This window comes from Pongo abelii, chromosome 8, assembly GCF_028885655.2.
Source record: "Pongo abelii isolate AG06213 chromosome 8, NHGRI_mPonAbe1-v2.0_pri, whole genome shotgun sequence".
NCBI lineage: Eukaryota > Metazoa > Chordata > Mammalia > Primates > Hominidae > Pongo > Pongo abelii.
The window spans coordinates 35,942,304-35,957,781 of NC_071993.2; the positions used below are offsets into that span (position 1 = coordinate 35,942,304).

At 44.7% G+C, this 15,478-nt stretch overlaps 1 protein-coding gene and 1 long non-coding RNA gene across 17 annotated transcripts in view; one reads left to right on the forward strand and one right to left on the reverse strand.

Annotated features, from left to right (window-relative positions):
- LOC129048429 (uncharacterized) overlaps positions 1 to 15,478 on the reverse strand; it is a 115,574-nt gene that overhangs the window by 79,784 nt on the left and 20,312 nt on the right. The window lies entirely within an intron of this gene.
- Positions 1 to 15,478, forward strand: part of CCNY (cyclin Y) — a 308,606-nt gene that overhangs the window by 53,311 nt on the left and 239,817 nt on the right. The window lies entirely within an intron of this gene.

Sequence of the window (15,478 nt, forward strand, 5' to 3'; positions counted from 1 at the left end):
TGCAACCTCTGCCTCCCAGGTTCAAGCGATTCTCCTGCCTCAGCCTCCCAAGTAGCTGGGATTACAGGCGGCCACCACCATGCCTGGCTAATTTGTTTTGTATTTTTAGTAGAGACAAGGTTTCACCATGTTGGCCAGGTTGGTCTCAAACTCCTGACCTCAAGTGATCCGCCCGCTTCGGCATCCTAAAGTGCTGGGATTATAGCCACCGTGCCTGACTATTACACCCATTTAAATAGGAGAAAAGATGCTTTAGAGAGATCACACAAGGATTCAAACTCAGATAATCTGGCATCAAGGCTGAGATCTTAACTACAACATATATTAGCTTTTGGAGCAATTTTTGCCTGAATACAAGCATAATACTCCTTGTTTAACAGATATATGGCCAATGTGTGTAGACATGATAGAAGGCCCAGTTTTGAATATGGGCTGAAATGTGTTATCTATTTCCATTAACACTAGAAAGGGTTGTCTGAGAGACAGTGTGAAGACCTTCCTGGAAATGTTTCATAATAGAATTGTTTATATCCTACCTAGGAGAGTGAAGGTAAAATGAAGTCACTTCACTTCCATGTAGTCCATGGCAAACTGTGATAATCATTTTGCAGATGTTCTTGACTGTACAGAGCATTTATGCACGGTATTTCTCTTACTCCCTGAACACATGGGATATTTGAGCCTGACAAATTGGCAGTCTTTTCTTATTTTTGTACTGGAAGCCTGTTTTCATTGCTGTCTTTTGTTTTGTTTTGTTTTGAGACAGGGTTTCACTCTGTCACCCAGGCCTGGAGAGCAGTGGCATGATCACGGCTCACTGCAGCCTTGATCTCCCTGGGCTCAAGTGATCCTCCTGCCTCAGCCTCCTGAGTAGCTGGGACAGGTCTACAGGTGCATGCCACCATGCCTAGCTAATTTTTGTATTTTTTGTAGACATGGTCTCAATATGTTGCCCAGGCTAGTTTCAAACTCCTGGGCTCAAGCGATCTGCCTGCCTCAGCCTCCCAAAATGCTAGGATTACAGGCGTGAGTCACCCTGCCCAGCCTTCATTGTTTTTATTTATTTATTTATTTATTTAATTTGAGACGGAGTTTTGTTCTTGTCGCCCAGGCTGGAGTGCAATGGCGTAATCTTGGCTCACTGCAAACTCTGCCTCCCAGGTTCAAGCGATTCTCCGCCTCAGCCTCTTGAGTAGCTGGGACTACAGGCGCACGCCACCATGCCTGGCTAATTTTTGTGTTTTTAGTAGAGATGGGGTTTCGCCATGTTGGCCAGGATGGTTTCGATCTCCTACCTCATGACCCACCTGCCTCGGCTTCCCAGAGTGCTAGGATTACAGGCATGAGCCACCATGCCCATCCTCATTGCTATTTTTCTATCAAAACAGCAGGTTAATACTTTGACATCTTAATCTTTTTTTTTTTTTTTTTTTTTTTTTGAGACAGAGTCTTGCTCTGTCACCCAGGCTGGAGTGCAGTGGCGTGATCTCGGCTCACTGCAACCTCCGTCTCCTGGGTTCAAGTGATTCTCCTGTCTCAGCCTCCCGAGGAGCTGGGATTGCAGGCATGCACCACCATGCCCGGCTAATTTTTGTATTTTTAGTAGAGACGGGGTTTCTTCATGTTGGCCAGGCTGGTCTTGAACTCCTGACCTCAGGTTATCCACCCACCTCAGCCTCCCAAGGTGCTGGGATTATAGGCATGAACCACTGTGCCTGCCCCGACATGTTAATATTTTAAGATGAAGAACAAAACAGCCAACCTAAGAAAAACAACTAGCAGGCACCCAAGGGCATCTCAGGATGAAAAATCTGTGGCTGAACAATTCAATCTACATTATAGCCACTGAGAACAATATTAATTTCTCAATTAGTAGCAAGAGCAGAGAGACCATGAACAGATAAGGCTGAGTAGAAAATTGCTAAAACATTTTGAGACGTACTAGCATAAAAGCTTCTTGTTAGTATGGCATGCTTATTCAGTATAACCAAAACAATATTTATTAGAAATTATAAAGGTAAGGAGGCTGGGCACGGTGGCTCATGCCTGTAATTCCAGTACTTTGAGAAGCCGAGGCAGGAGGATTGCTTGAGGTCAGGAATTCGAGACCAGCTTGGGAAACATAGTGAGACCCTGTCTCTACAAAAATAAAAATAAAAATAAAAATAATTACCCAGGTGTGGTGGCACACGTGTAGTCCCAGCTATTTGGGAGGGTGAGGCAGGAGGATCACTTGAGCCCAGGGATTCCAGGCTGCAGTGAGCCATGACTGCATCACTGCACTCCAGCATGGGTGACAGAGTAAGACCCTGTTTCTTTTTTTTTTGAGACTGAGTTTCACTCTAGTTGCCCAGGCTGGAGTGCAATGGCATGACCTTGGCTCACCGCAACCTCCACCTCCTGGGTTCAAGCAATTCTCCTGCCTCAGCCTCCCGGGTAGCTGGGATTACAGGCATGCACCATGATGCCTGGCGAATTTTGTATTTTCAGTAGAGACGGGGTTTCTCCATGTTGATCAGGTTGGTCTAGAACTCCTGACCTCAGGTGATCGTCCTGCCTCGGCCTCCCAGAGTGCTAGGATTACAGGTGAAAGACCATGTTTCTTAAAAAGAAAGAGGAAAGAAAGCCAGGCATGGTGGCTCGTGCCTGTAATCCCAGCACTTTGGGAGGCTGAGGCGGGCGGATCACCTGAGGTCGGGAGTTCGAGACCAGCCTGACCAACATGGAGAAACCCCATCTCTACTAAAAATACGAAATTAGCTGGATGTGGTGGTGCATGCCTGTAATCCCAGCTACTCGGGAGGCTGAGGCAGGAGAATCCCTTGAACCTGGGAGGCGAAGATTGCGGTGAGCCGAGATTGTACCATTGCACTCCAGCCTGGGCGACAACAGCGAAACTCTGTCTCAAAAAAAAAAAAAAAAAAAGAGGAAAGGAAGGAAGTAAGGACAGAAGGAAAGAAGGAAGGAAAGAAAGGTAGATATATGTCAAATAGAAAAAAACCTAGTCTTTCAAATTTTCCTAATAGATTAAAAGACAAACAAGAGCACAGATTATGATGTGGGGAAAAGACTAGGATCCTCCACTCTTTACCCACCCATCACAGTCAGCCTGGAATTAGAGCTAATTAGGAAGAAAGGAAAGATCATTCCTGATACCTACTGGGTGCTAGCCACATGCTCCAGTTTCTCTGTCTCCTGTACCCGTGGATGGGCTTCTGGAAAGCACCGACCCCTCTTCCTCTTTCAGTAGCTTCGCATCTCCTGCACATGGGGGAGCTCAGCATAGGTTTGCTCAGTTCAGGTGACAGGTAGGTTAGAAATGGATTGGGAAAGGTGTTGAAAGTAAGGCTGAGGAGGTTACAATTTATAATCTAATAAGAGCCGTTTTAAGTTCTTGAAAAGGCTTTTTTCTTCTTTTAATTAAAAGTGGTTTGGTTAGCATATTGCAGGTTTTCTCAGCCACAGTACTATTGGCATGTGGAGCTAGATCATTTTTGTTTTGGGGGCTGTCCTGTGCCTTGTAGGATGTTTAGCAGAATCCCTGGCCTCTACCCACTATATGCCAGTGGCATCCCCTAGTTGCAACAACCAAAAATGTCTCCTGGGGGCATAATTGCCCAGGTTGAGAACCACTAGGGTGTTAGGGGGAGTGCTGAGCCTCAAGGCAGGGGAGATCAGAGGAAGAAGAGCCAAAAAAAGTGGGTGGATGGAAGAGACACTAATTCAAGTGTGGTCTAAGAGTAGTGACTCTCATCCCTGTTGCTGTGTTACACAGTATTTAGGAGCCTAATATACAAGTGTCATGTAGTATTGAACTAAAAATCTACAGGAACAATTCATGAGGCATTCCCGTTTGTTTCTTTTGGAAAAATATAAAATCTGACATTGCTTGGAGAAAACTGGAGCCAGACTTGTCAGGAAAAGGTTATGGCCAGGTGTCCTTTTGCCTGAAGACATTTTTCCTTTACGTAACTGGCAATACCAAAAGTAAACGTGCTTTTTAATGAAAATTGTCATTTTATGTTTACAAAGCTTTCAGTTTATTGTACAAGAGAAAAATTTCCTACAGTTATTGCTATAATTCCCCCCTGCTAAGGAGTAAATTGTAAAAATATATGCTGTTACTCTTTGAAATGTGGAGTGATGTTCCTTCAAGTCTAGAGGATGTTACATGAAATCAGCTTCAAGACAGGTTTGAGGGGACAGGAACATGAAATATATATTACATGCAAACACTTTGGTTTTGGAAATCTGCACGTTTATTTCAATGGCATCAGCTGATACTGTGTTCACTGTAACCTTGTAATGTCACAGCAGCATCTGGGGGCATATAATTGTGTCAGAGCTGCTGTTTACCCAGTTAAATGAGACAAAGATTAGGTAAGGTTTGTGCTACTTATCGTTCATTGCCATGACTTCATCTTCCTAATCCTCCTTATTTTCACCTCTGCAAGAAAGAAAGAACAGTTCTAATATCTTCTTCTTTCTGAGTATTGATGATTGGGTTATGTGGATACTTCTGGGTAGATGTCCATTTGGAAAAGATGCTTGTTGAGTGCCCTTTGTACTGACAATGGTGTAAGAAATTTCCTGATTGGGATCTGGCTCTTGATATATGATCCTTAGAGGTAATGTCCCTGTGGATGGTGCTGCCAGTCTGACCCCTTGTAAGACTTTACAGATATGCTTGGGATCATTAGAGTGGGTTTCGTTTCTATCACAGAAGGAGTTGACATAAGGTGCAGGAAATCTACTCCTATTTTCCAAAGTTAGTTTCCAGTATAGTAACACATCCTGTGTAATTTTTTACTTAAAATTCATGTTTCATATGCCATTTTTTTGTTGTTGTTGTTTATGAGAGATAGAGTCTCACTCTGTTGCCCAGCCTGGAGTGCAGTGGTGCAATCTCGGCTCACTGCAGCCTCTGCCTCTCATGTTCAAGTGATTCTCCTGCCTCAGCCTCCCGAGTAGCTGGGATTACAGGCACACGCCACTACACCTGGCTAATTTTTGGATTTTTAGTAGAGACGGGGTTTCACTATGTTGGCCAGGTTGGTCTTGAACTCCTGACCTCAAGTGATCCACCTGCCTCGGCCTCCCAAAGTGCTGAGATTACAGGCGTGAGCCACCGTACCTGGCCAACCATCTTGGATTTGTCATTCAGCACAGCATGGAAGTTGGCGCCAGGCATCTTGCTTCTTTGTACAATATTTCCATTTCCTGAGATCATGCCACTTGAGGGAGGCCTGCCTGGGTTTCCACCAGCCCCTTCCCTGGCTTTCGGTCCATTCCAGCTTCTCTGAGCAGAACTCTGTCCCTGCTCGGGGGACCAAGAAGGCACAAGGGCAAACCCACACATGAATGAAGTTTGTGGGTCATTTAGCATGAAGCAAGCATCATGGCAGAAGCTGTTTGGGAAGAGCTGGTCTTTCTGGTACTCCCCGGTCTGTTCACTGTCCTCACCCCTTCTCCCACATGTCCTCTCCCCTCCTTCCCCTTCTTTTCCTTTTCTGTCTTTCCTCCTTCATTTTCTACATGACATAACAACCTTCAGGTAGCAAAACATCCGCTAGGAGTCATCCTGGCTTTTGTGTGTAAATCTGGTTTTTAGGACGCTCTTTAAAGAAAGTTTTATCTTAGGGGGCCAGGAGGATGGCAGGAGTGCTGTCAATAGCCTCAGAGCAATATGTCCAGGAGCCCAGGCATCTACTAGAAAAGCACGTGTAGCTGCAAAGGATAAGGGTTTCCATCAGTCAGGGAATCAGTGAGTAAGTTCTCTCCTACTCACCTGAGGGCATGCAGTCCCGCACCCTAGGAAGCAGTACACGGCAACACACCTCGCTACTGGGCTGGGCTGCAGTGCCTCAGTGCTGCTGCTCACTAACCTTGTGCCCTCGGGTAACACGCTGGCAACCTGGGCCTCTGTTTCCTGATTCATAACTCCGGGATGATGACAGCAGGCTCCCTCATCAGGCTGTGGTGCGGGTTAAGCGAGTTTATAAATTGAAAATGCTAGCTCATAGTCCACATTCAAGAAATGTCAGCTGTAAGAATATCATTATCCTTGTCCTCGAGGAACTTGAAAACTAGTTAGACAGATGGAACAACACATGTGAAAGAATTACAAAAAAGAGTCAGCCCGGGTGTGGCGGCCCACGCGCATAAACGCCATGGAGTTTAAAGAAGAATGAAATGTTTCAGCATCTGAGCTATCAGATAATGTTAGCAGAGGACGGAGATTATGTTAGAGCTTGCAAGTTGTTAAGCCAACAAACATTAAGCACCTATTCCTGTGACTCACTCACCCAACTGAGTGTTTGCCATATGACTCTGATTTTGCCAATCACGTTTTGCTAATCCTAAAACACACAATTAAGATCTTTGTGCTAGGTACTGGGCTAAATAACCTTCCATGCATGATGCCATTTTCATCCTTTCAACAACCCCGAAATAAGGTAATATACATATATATGTATATATTTATATTTATATTTATTTTTATTTTTATTTTTTTCTGAGATGGAGTCTTGCTCTGCTGCCCAGGCTGGAATGCAATGGCGCAATCTTGGCTCACTGCAACCTCCGCCTCCCGGGTTCAAGTGATTCTCCTGCCTCAGCCTCCTGACTAGCTGGGATTACAGATGACCACCATCACGTCCAGCTAATTTTTGTATTTTAGTAGAGACGGGGTTTCACAATGTTGGGCAGGCTGGTCTGGAACTCCTGACCTCAAGTGATCCATCCGCCTCGGCCTCCCAAAGTGCTGGGATTACAGGCATGAGCCACCGTGCCAGGCCGAGGTAGTAATAATTTTACCGACAAAGAAATTGAGGTTTTGGAGCTGTTAGTTTGTCTAAGATCAAAGCACTAACACATGGCAGAGCTTAGAATGGAGCAGGATCACAGATTGCCTGATGGCAGAGCATGCAAAAGAGGAGGAGGTGGGAGGCTGGGCACAGTGGCTTATGTATGCCTGTGATCCCAGCACTTTGGGAGGCCAAAGTGGGAGGATCGCCTGAGCCCAGGAGTTCAAGACCAGCTTGAGCAACACAGTGAGACTCCATCTCAACTAAAAAGTAAAAAACAGCTGGGCATGGTAACATGCACCTGTAGTCTTGGCTACTTGGGAGGCTGAGGTGGAAGGATCACTTGAGCCTGACAGTTTGAGGCTGCAGTGAGCTATGATCGTGTCACTGCACTCCAGCCTGCGTGATGGAGCGAGCCCATGGGGAGGAGGGAAGAGGAGTGTGTGAGGTATGAGAGTCTGGACAGAGAGGGAGACTGGAAGAGGTATGGAGGGCAGGGACCCAATGAAGCCAATATTCTAGTGGGAACAGGGCATCCGTGGGGGAGCCTGAGTGACATGTATAATGTGAGACTAATGGGCTACCGGCAGATAAGAGCTCATTTCAGTTTGAGAGAAGGCAGCCAGACGAAAGGGAGTAGCAGCCATGCGGATGTGACCTGGCGAGGACTCAGAGTTGGGGCAAAAAGAACAAAAAGGAAACGGTGAAGTCTAGGGTACCCCTGGAAGGCAATATTGACAGGTGTCTGTGACAGCTTGGATGACAATGGTCAATGAGAGAGGGAGGGTGAGAGTGATCTCAGAGTCCTTGCCTCAGCAGTCCTGAAAATAGTCATCTTCGACCAGGCCAGGAAAACAGGGAAGGTGGGTGGGAAAGGAGGTGTTGTTTTACACATATCAAGCTTAGGGGAACGTGTGGGAATCTTGTAAACATTTGAACAGACGGAGACTGAGGTATATGGGGGAGGCCAAGCCTGGAGACAAAGATTTGAGAATCAGCCATGCAGAGGGAAAGGCTACATCTGCAAGGCAGTGGCTCACAGCTAAAGTAAGGAAAAGTGGCCACAAAGGGTAAAAGAGTGATTGGTTTGGATGGTTACAGGAAAATCAGGAAAACAGAAACAGTGTCTCAAGGAAGAATGGCCCTCCACATGAGATAGGTCAGCAATCACTCAGGTCCTGTGAGGAAGCAGACTCAGATTCAGTGGACTGTGAGGGTGGAGGAATTCCTCACCTGCCTCTGGGTGATGGAGAATCTACCTGGGAGGCTTGGGGATGACAGGTGGAGAGGAAGAGCAGTGGGGTTTTTTTTTTTTTTTTCAGAGACAGAATCTTGGTGTCACCCAGGCTGAAGTGCAGTGGCACCATCAAAGCTCTCTGCAGCCTCGAACTCCTGGGCTCAAGATACTTCTGCCTCACTCTCCCAAGTAGCTGGGACTGCAGGCACACACCACCATGCCCAGCTAATTTTTGAATTTTCTGTAAAGATGAGCTCTCACCATGTTGCTTAGGCTGGTCTCGAACTCCTCGGCTCAAGCGATTCTCCTGTCTCAGCCTCCCAAAGTGATGAGATTACAGGCATGAGCCACTGTGCCCAACATCCAAGTCTTTGTTAAAAACTAATTTTTTATTGACACATGATAGTTATACATATTTCTGGAGTACATGTGTTATTTATTTATTTATTTAGAGACAGAGTTTCGCTCTGTCACCCAGGCTGGAGTGTGATGGTGTCATCTCTACCAGCTAATTTTTGTATTTTTAGTACAGACAGGGTTTCACCATGTTGGCCAGGCTGGTCTCACACTCCTGACCTCAGGTGATCCGCCTGCCTTGGCCTCCCAAAGTGCTGAAATTACAGGAGTGAACCACAGTGTCTGGCCAATAAGAGAACGTCTGAATTTTGGATTCAGTGCAGGGGTGATTCGGACCACTTGAATTAAAAGCTCTTCATTCGGGTAAATGAAGCCCCAAATGTCTCATCCTGTGGCCTGTATGGGGATTGAACTTGTCTGTATGGGGATTGAACTTGTGACCTTAGTGTTATCAGCACCATGCTCTAACCAACCAAGCTAACAGGCCACACGTGATATTTAGATAGATGCATATAATGTGTAACGATTAAATCAGAGTATTAGGATATCCATCCCCTCAAACACTTATCATTTCTTTGTGCTAGGCACATTTCAAATCTTCTAGCTATTTTGAAATATACAGTAAACTACTATTAACTATAGTCATCCTACTGTACTAGCAAACGCTAGAACTTATTCTAACTGTATTTTTATACCCATTAACCTCTCCTCATCCTCCCTTTCCTTTCCTCTACCCTTTCTAGCTTCTGGGAACCACCATTCTTTTCTTTTTTTTTTTTTTGAGACTGAGTCTCGCTCTGTCGCCCAGGCTGGAGTGCAGTGGTGCAATCTCCACTCACTGCAAGCCCCGCCTCCTGGGTTCACGCCATTCTCCTGCCTCAGCCTTCCGAGTAGCTGGGACTGCAGGCGCCTGCCACCACGCCCGGCTAATTTTTTGTATTTTTAGTAGAGGCGGGGTTTCACCATGTTAGCCAGGATGGTCTCAATCTCCTGACCTTGTGATCCACCCGCCTCAGCCTCCCAAAGTGCTGGGATTACAGGCACGAGCCACCTCACCCAGCTGGGAACCACCATTCTTTTCTCTAACTCCATGAGATCAACTGTTTTAAGTTTCCCACATATTAGAGAGATCATGTGGTATTTGTCTTTCTGTGCCTGGCTTATTTCATTTCACATAATGTCCTCCAGGTCCACTCATGTTGCTGCAAATGACAGGATTTCATCCTTTTTTATGGCTGAATAATAGTCCATCATATATATGTACCATATTTTCTTTATCCATTCATTCGCTGATAGGCACTGGGGTTGATATTTTGGCTGTTGTGAATTGTGCTCCAACAAACATACAAGTACAGTACCTCTTTGATATGCTTATTTCTTTTGGATATATACCCAGCAGTGGGCTTGCTAGATCAAGGGTAGTTTTGATTTGTAGTTTTTTGAGGAACTTTCATATAGTTTTCCATGGCTGTATTAACTCACATTCTCACCAACAGTGTATATCCCCTTTCCCTGTATCCTCACCAAGATTTGTTATTTTTTGTCTTTTTGACAATAGCCATTGCAACTGGGGTGCAATATCTCATTGTAGTTTTGCTTTGCATTTTGCTGATGATGAGTGATGCTGAGCATTTTTCATACAACTGTTGGTCATTCGTGTGTCTTCTCCAAGCTTTTTTGATTGCTTAGCCTTTGTAGTGTGATTACTTTTTGAGCAGTCTTAATATATTTATAGTTTTAAATTATACATACACACTACTATGATTAGCTAACATCTTAAGTTATATTAGTCACCAGGGTGAGTTCACTATTAAAAAGAGAGGATTGGCTGGGAATGGTGGCTCATGCTTGTAATCCTAGTACTTTGGGAGGCCGAGGTGGGAGGATTGCTTGAGTCCAGGAGTTCGAGACCAGCCTGGGCAACATGGTGAAACCCTGTCTCAACAAAACCAAACCAAACCAAAACAAAACAAGAGGATTGGAAGGCACAGTGGCTCATGCCTATCATCCCAACACTTTGGGAGGCTGAGGCAGGAGGATTGCTTGAGGCCAGGAGTTGGAAACCAGGCTGGTCAACATAGCCAGATCCTGTCTCTACAAAAGCAAAATAATTAAAGTTAGCGAGACATGGTGGTGCATTCCTGTAGTCCCAGCTACTTGAGAGGCTGAGGCAGGAGGATCCTTGGAGCCCAGGAGTTAGAGGCTGCAGTGAGCTATGACTGTACCACTGCACTCCAGCCTGGGCCACAGAGCAAGACCCTGTCTCAATTAACAAAACAAAAAATACAGGATATAATTTTATATTTCAAATGTTCTTGATAATTAAAAAATTATTTTTGGTTGAGCGCAGTGGCCCATGCCTGTAATCCCAGCACTTTGGGAGGCTGAGGCGGGTGGATCACCTGAGCCCAGGAGTTCAAGACCAGTGTGGGCAAAATGGCCAGACCCTGTCTCTACAAAAAATACAAAAATTAGCCAGGCATAGTGGCATGTGCCTTTAGTCCCAGCTACCTGGGAGGCTGAGGTGGGAGGATCACTTGAGCCCAGGGAGTTCAAGGCTGCAGTGATCCAAGATTGTGCCACTGCACTCCAGTCTGGGCAACAGAGGGAGACCCCGTCCCCCGCCCCCTCAAAAAAAGTTTTTGGCTGAGTGTGGTGGCTCACGCCTGTAATCCCAACACTTTGGGAGGTTAAGGCGGGAGGACTGCTTAAGCACAGGAGTTCAAAACCAGCCTGGGCAAGGTAGGGACACCCCCTCTCTACAAAAAATTTAAAAATTAGCCAAGCGTGGTAGTGTGTGCCTGTGGTCCCAGCTACTTGAGAGGTTGAGGTGGGAGGATGGCTTGAACTCAGGAGTTTGTGGCCACAGTGAGCTGTGATTATGCCACTGCACTCCAGCCTGGGCAACAGAGCAAGACTCTATCTAAAAAAAATGTTTTTTTTGTTTGGTTCCTTCTTGTTAGAATCAATTATATTGCCATTATGTTTACCCTGCACTTGACTAAGGGTTTAGTAAAGCTATGTAAGATAATTCATATTGGCTGGTCGCGGTGGCTCACGCCTGTAATCCCAGCACTTTGGGACGCTGAGGCAGGCGGATCACGAGGTTAGGAGATCAAGACCATACTAGCTAACACGGTGAAACCCTGTCTCTACTAAAAATACAAAAACAAAATTAGCCGGGTGTGGTGGCGGGCACCTGTAGTCCCAGCTACTTGGGATGCTGAGGCAGGAGAATTGCTTGAACCCGGGAGGCGGATCTTGCAGTGAGCCGAGATCATGCCACTGCACTCCAGCCTGGGCAACAGAGTGAGACTCTGTCTCATAAAAAAAAAAAAAAAAAAAAAAAAAAAAAAATCATGTTAATTAGGTACTTGTAAACCCTGTCTGTGCAAACTAATGCATGTGGGCCCTACATCCTTTTCACTATGGTGCCCTCACAACCAATTCAGGGCACCACATGGATCATTCCTGATCCATGGCTGTCTAACGTAGTACGATGTGAGGGTACCAGGCCATTCTCCCTCTTTTGCGACAAAATGAACCATAGAAGATTTTATTTTACCTCCTAGTAAACCATCTCATCCTGGGGTATGTGCCTCTGCCCCCCATCTTGTAGAACACATCTTTAGAGGGCACTATGCTGAGGAAATGGGAAAATTACCCTTATCATTATCCCAACAGAGTATTCCTTTCTACTTTTTTTTTTTTTTAAGAGTTGGGGTCTTGTTCTGTTGCCCATGCTGGAATTTAGCAGTGTGATCATGGCTCTCTGTAGCCTCAAACTCCTAGGCTCAAGCCGTCCTCCTGCCTTGCCTCCTAAAATGCCAGGATTACAGGCATGAGTGAGTCAGTGCTCCCAGCCTCTTTCCTTTAGCTTAGCTCTTAGGCTTTTTCCTATGATTTCTTACCACCTTTCCTTCTAGGCATTGTAGGTCATTAAAAGTGCCTTGGACTGGGAATCAGGAGATGTCGTCTTAGTTGTCTCTTTGCTTCCAACTTGCATACAACACCCTAGGGCCAGTTCCTTTACCTTTCCCACACCTCAATTTCCTAGAGTCCAGGGATGATGATCCCTTTCACATGATCCTGAAATGGCTGCGGCTGGCTCACGTGGACTCGTGTTTGAAAGTGTGGCAAAAACTGGAAACTGCCAAAGGCCAAAGACTGGTTTCATGATAACTGTCTTTCCAGTCTCATCTCTGGGGACATATAGATTCCACATAGTATATACCATTTTCACAAATTACTTTACATTGCAGCAAATTATTTGATTGTGAAGTATTTGTTTTCTTTATATTAAGGCACTGAAGTAGGATGTACAGGTAGAGCTGTGTCGCTCGTTAGCTGGTGATACTTACAGATTCCTTCAGGTCTCTTTGCGCATGTAACTGTCACTTCCCCGAGTTTGTGTCTGTTTCAGGCTCTCTGCAACAAGCACTTTTTCACTGTCAACAAAGTCCGGTGCCTGTGCCTGCTGCAGGATTGAGGCACGGGAGCCTCCAGGTGGTTCACCTTGCTCTGGGCTCCACCCAGTGTGCCCAAGCCCAATCTACACAACCATCCAGTCAATTCAGAGTAGGGAGAGACCACAACACCAGACAACTGGTTCTGTATAAATTACTAAGATTAAAAGTAAATGGCTGGGCACGGTGGCTCATGCCTGTAATCCCAACACTTTGGGAGGCTGAGGCAGGTGAACCGCTTGAGTCCAGGAGTTTGAGACCAGCCTGGGCAACATGTTGAAACACCATCTCTACCAAAAAAGATTAAAAAACTAGCCTGGTGTGGTGGTGCATTCCTGCAGTCTCAGCTACTCAGGAGGCTGAGGTGGATCACTTCAGCCTGGGAGGCGGAGGTTGCAGTGAGTCGTGATTGCGCCACTGCACTCTAGCCCGGGAGATAAAGTGAGACTTCATCTCGAAAAAAAAAAAAGTAAAAAACTGGTTATTTTTTGTGGGGCTGGAAACATTTAATTTTGTTTTCTGATTATGAAACATTCATCATAGAAAACTGGAAAGATAAACAGAAAAAGAAAATAAAAACGAGCTGTAATCCCAATCTCATATTTTGGTGTCTATAGTCCTCATTCTCCCTTTATGGTAATAAGATCACTCATATTAGTCTGTTCTCTCACTGCTGATAAAGACATACTTGAGACTGGGTAATTTGTAAAGAAAAAGGTTTAATGGACTCACAGTTCCATGTGGCTGGGAGGCCTCACAATCATGGTGGAAGGCAAAAGGCACATCTTACATGGTGGCAGTCAAGAGAGAATGAGAGCCAAGCAAAAGGGGAAACCCCTTATCAAACCATCAGATCTCATGAGACTTATTCACCACCAAGAGAACAGTATGGGGTAAACTGCCCCCATGGCTCAATTATCTCCCACAGGGTCCCAGCCACAACACGTGGGAATTGTGGGAGCTATAATTCAAGATGAGATTTGGGTGGAACACAGCCAAAACATATCACACCATTTATAATTAAAATTTTTTTTATTGTGGTAAAATAATATGAAATTTATCATCATAACCTTTTCTTGTATTTTATTTCAATTTTTCTCATTTTTATTTTCCATAGTACATTTATGACACAGAAATGTCCTGCGTCCTCTCCTTGAATGTCTATAAGATTGCATTTTCAATATCTCCTGCCTGTCATTTACTTATGCTAGCAATTGAAGTTTGATTCTTGCAATGAGTATTGTCCCATTAATATTAAATAACTTTTTGCCGGGTGCAGTGGCTCATGCCTGTAATCCTAGCACTTTGGGAGGCCGAGGCGGGTGGATCACCTGAGGTCGGGAGTTCGAGACCAGCCTGACCAACATGGAGAAACCCCGTCTCTACTAAAAAAAATACAAAATTAGCCGGGCGTGGTGGCACAAGCCTATAATCCCAGCTACTAGGGAGGCTGAGGCAGGGGAATCGCTTGAACCTGGGAGGTGGAGGTTGTGGTGAGCCGAGATTGCACCACCGCACTCCAGCCTGGGCAACAAGAGCAAAACTCCATCTCAAAAAAAAAAAAAAAATATATATATATATATATATTAAATAACTTTTTAAAAAACTTTTAGTTTCAGGGATACATGTGCAGGTTTGTTACATAGGTAAACTTGTGTCATGGGGGTTGGGTGTACAGATTATTTCATCACCCAGGTACTAAGCTACCATAGTACCTGGTAGTTATCTTTTCTGATCTTCTCCTTCCTCTTACCCTCCTCCCTCAAGGAGGCTTCAGTGTCTGTTGTTCCCCTCTTTGTGTCCATGTGTTCTCATCATTTAGCTCCCACTTACAAGTGAGAACATGTGGTATTTGGTTTTCTGCTCCTGTGTTAGTTTACTAAGGATGATGGCCTCCAGCTCCATTCATGTTCCTGCAAAGGAAATAATCTCGTTCTTTTTTATGGCTGCATAGTATTCCATGGTGTTTATGAACCACATTTTCTTTATCCAGTCTACTGTTGATGAGCATTTAGGTTGATTCCATGTCTTTGTTATTATAAAGAGTGCTGCAATGAACAATCATATGCATGTGTCTTTAAGGCAGAACAATTTGTATTCCTTTGGGTATATACCCAGTAATGGGATTGCTGGGTCAAATGATAGTTCTAAGTTCTTTGAGAAATTGCCACAGTGGCTGGACTAACTTACACTGCCACTAGCAGTGTATAAGCATTCCCTTTTCTCTACAAGCTCCCCAGCATCTGTTATTTTTTTGACTTTTTAGTAATAGCCATTTTGACTGGTGTGAGATGGTATCTCACTGTGCCATCTTACCCATTTTTAATCGTGTACATTCATAATGTCATGCAACCACCACTGCCATCTGTCTCCATTACTCTTTTCATCTTGTAAAACTGAAACGCTAAGAATATTTCATTCTAATTTCCACCCAGATCCATTTCTACCTTCTGTCTCTATAATATTGACTACTCTATCCCATATAAGTGTAATCAGACAGTATTTGTCTTTTATTGTGACTGGCATAAGTAACATTTTAAAAATGTATCATATACAGTGCATTTTTTTCTGTTATTAAATCTTCTTTTACAATGTGATTTTTAATGATGCAT